Genomic DNA, 9,045 nt, shown 5'->3' with positions numbered 1-9,045 from the left:
TCCATGCATGGTTACTATTACTATAGAAGGTGTAAAATTTTCTTATTGCATGTGTGATTTAGGCACGTGTGTGAGTATTAAGCCATTATCTGTATATGATGCTCTGAGGCTCCCTCCCTTAAAAAAGGTCGGCAGCACGTTTTGTTTTGGCAGATAAAAGTATAATCTCAGTGGTAGAAAATGCTGAGGATGTGCTGGTGAGCATTAAGGGGCTCACATTCCCTATTGATTTCTACATATTGGAGATTTCCCCTAATGACTCAGGAAGACCATCATTTATCCTCCTTAGAAGGCCATTTCCGAAAACCTCAAAGTTCAAGTTGGATGCATTCTCAGGAACTTACTCCTTTGAGATAGATGGCAGAGCAGTGAGCTTCAACCTGGATGAAGCTATGAAGCATCCTCCGAAAGATCATTCCATCTTCCAGTGCGACATCATTGATGAGACTGTAGCTACAGTTCACCAGGAAGAAGTAGAAGAGAGGCACATAGAGCAAGGTGCAAGTGTGGGGAAGCCCCCTGAACAAGATAAATACACATTGCCACCTTCACTAGCTCCAGATGATCAAGTGCCTAGCCATGAGCAGAAAATAGAGTTGAAGCCCCTTCCACCCCACCTCAAGTATGCTTACCTTGAGGATCATCAGAAGCTCCCAATTATCATTGTAAGGGAACTCACTTCCCAACAGGAGGAGCAGCTGCTTGGTGTGCTGAGAAGACACAAGAAAGCAATTGGGTGGAACTTGGCAGATATAGTCGGCATCATCCCTCAAGTTTGTGAGCACAAAATATTTTTAGAAGAGGGAGCAAGGCCTGTCCCTCAACCTCAAAGGTGGCTGAATCCTACCATCTTAGAAGTTGTGAAGAAGGAAGTGACCAAACTACTCGAAGCTGATATCATCTACCCCATCTCAGACAGTGAATGGGTCAGCCCAGTACAAGTGGTGCCCAAGAAGTCTGGAGTTACAACAGTGAAGAATGAGCATGGAGAGCTCCTGACAACTAGAGTGCAGAATTCTTGGAGGGTGTGCATTGATTACAGGCGCCTCAACCAGGCCACTCGCAAGGATCACTACCCCCTGCTGTTTATCGATCAGATGCTTGATCGCCTGTCAGGTGATGATTGGATTTTTGATGGTATAAAATTCACAATAAATTCTCGTTGCAAGTATAGTTTCTAAACCAACAAAGAATTCTTTCATACAAAAGATTGTTTGTCACACGTACAAGCCCCTAAAATTTATAAACCGAAGTATTGGAACCTCGGGTCGTTCTCCCTAGGAATTGCAATAATGTGTTCTTGTTATTGTTTATGACTTATGTTTAGGGTTTTTTGATAAGATACATGAAAGATAAATGGCAAGGAAGTAAACTAATGGCTAAAAAGGTCTTGGCAAGGTTTGGTGGTCAAGGATCTCTATCCCTATCACCAACCACAACATGAGAATTGGCAAGGATCAACCCCACTAAGTCATCCTCTAACTAGTAGTAAAGGAAAGTCAAGTGAGCTATATCAATCCAAGTCCATAAGTCCTAGTTCTCCACCAATTCAATTAGTGAGACCTAGAGTTAATGGCTCCCAAACATCAATTACTTGGACATTAGTAACTCAAGGGTTCCTAAGTTACCTTCCCAAGCCAAGAGAATAAAATTCTACTCTAAAATCCAAACAAGCATTTTATCAAACACTTGGAAGGCATAAAAGGAAAGCATAGTAAAATTGCAAGGAAAGTAAATCTACACTACTTAATTGCAAGGAATTAAACAATAACAATTCAATTGAACAATAAAAGAACATGAATCATAAATTGCATTAAAAGAGGAAATAGAAGAAACAAAAGTGCATCAACATAAAAGTAGAGAATTACAAGAATTAAATGCTAAACTAGAGAGAGGAGAAGTAGAGGAAGAAAAATTGATAAAGGAAAAGTAAATCTAAGCATGAAATTAACCAAGATCTAAGAAATTCTAATCTAGATCTAACCTAATCTAAATCCTAGAGAGAAGTGAGAGCATCTCTCTCTTAAACTAACTTTCCCTCCAAAACTAATCTAAATTAAACTAATAATGACTAGATGTCTCATCCCACTTCAATCCATGGGTTAAATAGCATCAGAAATGAGTTGGATTGGCCCCAAAATGCACCAGAAATCACTGGCCACGAGTTGCACTTAAGTGGGTCACGTGCAACATCAGTGCGTACGCGTATAGTGCACGTGCGCGCCTTTTAACGTGATGCAACTATGACAAATTTTATATCATTTTGAAGCCCTGGATGTTAGCTTTCCAACGCAACTGAAACCGCCTCATTTGGACCTCTGTAACTTAAGTTATGATCAAATAAGTGCGAAGAGGTCGGGCTTGACAACTTTGCGATTCCTTCAGTTATTGAAGTTCAATTCAATTGGTAAGATAACAATTATCAATTATACTGTTGAATTGGATAACTCCTGAGTTACTAATTTCTTAACCAAAACCAAGAATGTAAAAAGCTAAATATAAATCACAAATCTGAAAATACCTCAATTGCATTAATAAAGAAAATCATAACATGAAAGCCATAAGCCAATTATTCAAAAGATAAATATCAATTAAAGTACTAAGGTGAATAAAAATGGAAACGAAATTAAACAGAAAAGAACATTAAACCTGGGATCGAGAGTCACTCTTAAAACTAAGAGAAGTCCTAAATCCTAATCCTAAGAGAGAGAGGAGAGAACCTCTCTCTCTAAAACTACATCTAAAATATGAAAAGTGAATTATGAGAGCCTCCTTATGAATGGATGCATTCCTCCACTTTATAACCTCTAATCTATGTTTTCTGGGCCGAGAACTGGGTCAGAAACAGCCCCGAATTTGCTGGTCTCGAATTCAACCACGCTGGAATTCCGTCACTGCGACGCGGCCGCATGGAGCACGCAGTCGCGTCGCCTAGCGTCAGGGAAACTATAGCATATTATATATCAAATCGAAGCCCCGAACGTTAGCTTTCCAACGCAACTGGAACCGCGTCGTTTGGACCTCTGTAGCTCAAGTTATGACTGTTTGAATGCGAAGAGGTCAGGCTGACAGCTTTGCAGTTTCTTCAACTTCTTATATTCCTTCCACTTTTGCATGCTTCCTTTCCATCCTCTTAACCATTCCTGCCCTGTAATCTCTGAAATCACTTAACACACATGTCAAGACATCTAATGGTAATAAGAGAGGATTAATAATAAGCAAATATAAGATCAAAGAAGCATGTTTTCATTCAAAACACATAATTAGGAAGGAAATATAAAACCATGCAAATAGTATGAATAAGTGGGTAAAGAGTTAATAAAAACCACTCAATTAAGTACAAGATAAACTATAAAATAGTGGTTTATCAATATCCATCCAACCCCCAATCTAATCCAATATTAGAAAGCAATTCTAGCATGAACTCTTCATTCCTCTCTCGAGGCACCGAAGAATTCCAATTAGGGATAGCTTTTCTCTCAAGACAACTATCCAATTAAATTAAGACCGAAAGCTTTCTAACAAAAAGCAAGAAAAAAGAAAGAAGAAGAAGAATGAAACTAATATTGATCCATTGAATTACAATAGAGCTCCCTAACCCAATGAAAGGGGTTTAGTTGTTCATAGCTCTTAGATAAATCTCATTTTTAGGGTTTATCTTGTGTTGAATTTAGAGGGTTTTATCATTTTTTCCCACATTTATTCAATGAAATATCATGGTTTCGTAAATTCTCCTTTAATTGTGCTTAAGAGTGAAAACATGCTTTTTTTAGGTCTTAAAATAGCTAAATTTAATTCACCTTAATTCTATTAGATGCCTTGATGTGTTTGCTAAGTGATTTCAGGTTTAGGAGGCAAAGATTGGATCAAGGAAATGAAAGGAAATGCATGTAGAAATGGAGAACTCATGAAGAAATAAAGGAATCGCAAAGTTGTCAAGCCTGACCTCTTCGCACTTAATTGACCATAACTTGAGCTACAGAGGTTCAAATGAGACGGTTCTAGTTATGCTGGAAAGCTAACATCCGGAGCTTCAAAATGATATAAAATTTGCCATAGTTGCATCACATTTAGGGATGCATACATGTAACATTTTGATGAATGGATTTTTGACAGTATAGAATTTCACTAATGAAATCTCGTCGAAGTATAGTTTCTAAACCAATCAATAATCCTTTCATACAAATATTTGTTTGTCACAAGTACAAACCCCTAAAATTATAAACTGAAGTATTTAAACCTCGGGTCGTCTCTCAAAGAAATTGTAGGGTAGTGTTCTTGTTATTGGTTATGAGTTGTATATTTTGGGGTTTTGGATAAGAAACAAGAAAAGTAAATGGCAAGGAAGTAAACTAATAGCTACAAAGGTCATGGCAAGGGTTGGTGGTCAAGGATCTCTATCCCTATCACTAACCACAACATGAGAATTGACAAGGATCAATCCCACTAAGTCATCCTCTAACCAATAGTAAAGGAAAGTCAAGTGAGCTATATCAATCCAAGTCCATAAGTCCTAGCTCTCCACCAATTCAATTAGTGGGACCTAGAGTTAATGGCTCCCAATCATCAATTACTTGGACATTAGTAACTCAAGAGTTCCTAAGTTGCCTTCCCAAGCCAAGAGTTAAAATTCTACTCTAACATCCTTCCAAACATTTCATCAAACACTTAGAAATGTAAAATTGCAAGAAATGTAAATCTACACTACTCAATTACATGGGAATTAACAACAACAAAGCAATTCAACAATAGAGAAACATGAATTATAAATTGCATTAAGAGAAAATTGAGGAAACAAAAGTGCATCAACATAAAAGTAGAGAATTACAAGAATTAAATGCTAAACTAGAGAGAAGAGATATAGAAGAAAAAGAATTACAAAGGGAAAAGTAAATCAAAGAATGAAATCAACCTAGATCTAAGAAATCCTAATCTAGATCTAACCTAATCCTAATTCTAGAGAGAAGAGAGAGCTTCTCTCTCTAGAAACTAACTTTCCCTCCCAAAACTAAACTACAACTCACTAACTAACTAGATGCCTTATCTCTCTTCATTCCTTGGGTTAAATAGCATCAGGAATGAGTTGGATTGGGCCCAAAATGCACCAGAAATCGCTAGCCATGAGTTGCACTTAAGTGAGTCACGTGCAACATCGGTGCGTACGTATACAATGCACGTACACATCCCTAAACGCGATGCAAATATGGCAAATTTTGTATTATTTTGAAGCCCAAGATGTTATCTTTCCAACATAACTAAAACCGCCTCATTTGGATCTCTGTAGCTCAAGTTATGGTCGATTAAGTGCGAAGAGGTCAGGCTTGACAACTTTGCGATTCCTTCATTTCTTCATGAGTTCTCCATTTCTACATGCTTTTCTTTTCATTCCCTTGATCCAATCTTTGCCTCCTAAACCTAAAATCACTTAGCAAACACATCAAGGCATCTAATGGAATTAAGGTGAATTAAATTTAGCTATTTTTAGACCTAAAGAAAGCATGTTTTCACTCTTAAGCACAATTAAAGGAGAATTTACGAAACCATGCTATTTCATTGAATAAATATGGGAAAAGAAGATAAAAACCCTCTAAATTCAACACAAAATAAACCCTAAAAATGGAGTTTATCAACCTCCCCACACTTAAACCATAGCATGTCTTCATGCTAAACCAAGAAGGATAAGAGAAGGGGTATGGACATTTATTCAATGCAAATAACCTAAATGCATCTATCTATATGAATGCAACTAAATGCAAAATGATTCTACCTACTTGGTTAAAAATAAATCAATCTCCAAGACATACATGCACAAGTACGGCCAAGATCGATTTATGAATCCTTCCAATTCAAATATCAAAATGAAGTTCAAGTAGACTTGCAAGAAGAACGCTCATGAAAGCCGGGAATCAAGTAATTGAGCATCGAACCCTCACCAGAAGTGTTTGCACTCTAGTCAGTCAAGTGTGTAGGGTCGATTCTCTCAATTCTCTCCTAATCATGGTTTCCACGATTTGTTTTTCATCAAACAATCAACATTTATTTCATGCATGCATACAACTATCATGAGGACTTTTCATAGGTTGTAATGGGGCTAGGGTCAAGGTAATATAAGGATGCATATTTGGTGAAGTGGACTTGAAATTTGAATCTTTGATTACCTTAAACTTCCCACCTAACCTATATAGCAACCTATACAATTCAAAGCTAACCTAACTACCCATTCTTCACTTTTTCACATACTCATGCATTTTTTTCCTTGATCACAACACATATGCGTTGACTCTTATTGGACTTCACTTTGGGGCATTTTGTCCCCTTCTTATTGTTTTTCTTCTTTTTTTTCTTTTTCTATTTTTTTCTTTTTTCTTTTCTTTTCTTTTTCACATTTTTTTTTTCTTTTTCTTTTTTTTTCTCATTTTTTTTCTTTTTTCAATAAGGTATATACAAAAGTATCAATGCATATGGTTTTACATTTAATTAACACATGAGCATGTACCCAATTCTCAATATTACCAACAATAATATAATACACCCTTTTATCCCAACTAATGTCCCAAGTTTTCCCACACTTGAATGATACACACTCACACTAGCCTAAGCTAATCAAAGATCCAAATTCAGGACATTTATTATTTTTTTCTTTAAGGCTTGTAATGTGCTAAAATAAAGAACAATTGGGTCAAGCGTAGGCTCAAAATTGGCTAACAATGGAAGATAAAAGGTAAGGCTATTTGGGTTAGTGAGGTACATGAAATGATGGCCTCAATCATATAAATGCATGTATACACAAAATAATGGACATAAAGAATCAAGCAAATCAAAGATCACAATCATAGAAAGAAAACAATTGCACACAAGAAGGAAAAATAAATGGTTATAAGATGTAACCAGACTATTAGGCTCAAATCTCACAAGCTTGTGTTCTTAGCTCAAAAACCATGTTCCAAAATAAATTCTTCAAGCAAGTTTAACAAAATTTTTTTTTCAAATTGGTAGGGTACCCCAAAACAGTTTCTTGGAAAAGAAATCATCACCCTAACTAAGTAGTCCTAATACGAAAGAAGTAGTAAAATATGTACAAATTATAACTAACATGCAACCTATCATACAATGCAACAACTAGCTAACATTGGTGACGAAAAAGAAAATTGTTACCCGTGAAGATCGGTCGAACGACCTCCCCACACTTGAAGATTGCACCGTCCTCGGTGCATGCAAAGAAGAGCAAGTGGACAGGTTGCTAAAACTGATGAGCTTCTTAAAAAGATTGTGCGGATGAATTGTTGGTTGCCCTATTTAAAAGCTTTTCCTTTTCCTCTTCTTTCTTGGTGGCTTGCCTAAAAAGAGCAAAAAAGAAAGAAAATTAAGCCTACAACAAAGATATTAAAGCAAAGAGAACATAGGCGCGGCTAATGCCAAATAAGAGTAAAGTTCTCTACTACATGGTAGCTAAGCATGTGGGTGAGAAGGCAATATAAGCTAATGGCATGTCAACTAATACTTGATGCAAGAGTAAAGTCAAAGCATGAAGAGCATATTGAGCATCAAGTTCAAATAAGAAAAAGTGGATCATGAAAAACAATATGAGCTCATATCAATGCACAAGGGATACAAGAGTCATAAAAGATGAAGCGTTAATTTAAAAGTTTCATCTCTCATTAATATCAAACAAGTCACGAAGCACCAAAATAATGCAAGAAATTCTCAACAATTGAGTAAGAGAATTCAATACCATTATTAAAATAAGAAACTCGAAAAAAAATAAAGTAAAAACAAGCAATAAAAACAAAATAAAAATGCAAAGAATAAAAGTATGCGAATGCAATGGACAAAAGAAAATGGAAGATGAGAAAAAAACTTTTTTTTCTTTTTTTTTTACCGACGCGGACGCGTCATGCACGCCCACGAGTCGATGCGCAGTTTCGCAGAAGGACGCGTGCGCACACAGCGTCAGCCCAAGGTTGGCCCAACTCTCTAGAAAATGTACCAGGGATGCAGGTGGCGCAATCAACGCACGCGTGTACAGCATGCGTACGCGTGCATTGCGCAATTAGAATCAAGGACGCGTACGCGCCAGTGCAGGCCTAACTCTCGGGTTTTTCGGCTTGGAATGAAATTTTTGCATCCATGCATACGCGCCATGTACGCGTGCGCGTGGATGGTCGAAAATGCTTGGGTCACGTGTACGCGCCAAGTGCGCATACGCATCGGTTGGTGCTCTGTTTTTCAAAATTTTTCCAAGTTCTTGCACCAAACCAAGCCGTCCAAACCTCCAAACAGCTACCAAAACACCATGAAACCTTATTTAACATAACAAACTACCAAATAAACTTAACAAACAAAACAAAACAAGAAATCAAACCTATTCTACCAATATTTACAAAAGGGAAAAATGAAAAGAGTTTACCCTGGTGGGGTGTCTCCCACCTAGCACTTTTGTTTATTGTCCTTAAGTTGGACCTATGGGGGGCTCTTCATCAAGGTGGCTTGTGCTTGAACTCATCTTGGAACTCCCACCAATACTTGGTTTTCTATTGTGCCCCAAGATTTCTAATAAGTTGCACCAAGTCTTGATGGATGAAAAGAGCGAAACTCTCGCGCGATCTAGAATTTTCTAAAAAATAAATTCCCGTTGTAAGTATAGCTTCTAGACCGACAACAATTCCTTCCTTACAAAAGTTTTGTTTGTCACTTAAGCAAACCCAATAAAATTGATAACGGAGTATTTAAACCTCGGGTCGTCTTCTCAAGGAACTACAGGGAGGTGTTCTTATTATTAGTTATGGAAAACAGTGTTTTGGGTTTTAAAAAAGTTTGAACAAGATAAATAAATTGCAGGAATTAATAAATAATAAATAATAAAACTCTTGGCAAGGTATGAAAACTGGAAGTCCTATCCTAGTTATCCTTATCAATGGTGATGAGAATTATATTTTTTTTCCCACTAAGTCAACCTCTAACTATGAAGGTAAGTCAAGTGGATAAATCAATTTAACACCTAAAGTCCTAGTCAACTCCTAAGGAAAGACTAGAGTTATAGAAATT

This window comes from Arachis ipaensis, chromosome B5 (assembly GCF_059453495.1).
Source record: "Arachis ipaensis isolate K30076 ecotype BB chromosome B5, ASM5945349v1, whole genome shotgun sequence".
NCBI classification, from domain to species: domain Eukaryota; kingdom Viridiplantae; phylum Streptophyta; class Magnoliopsida; order Fabales; family Fabaceae; genus Arachis; species Arachis ipaensis.
The sequence above is the reverse complement of the archived record's forward strand: the minus strand, read 5'-3'. Positions refer to the sequence as shown.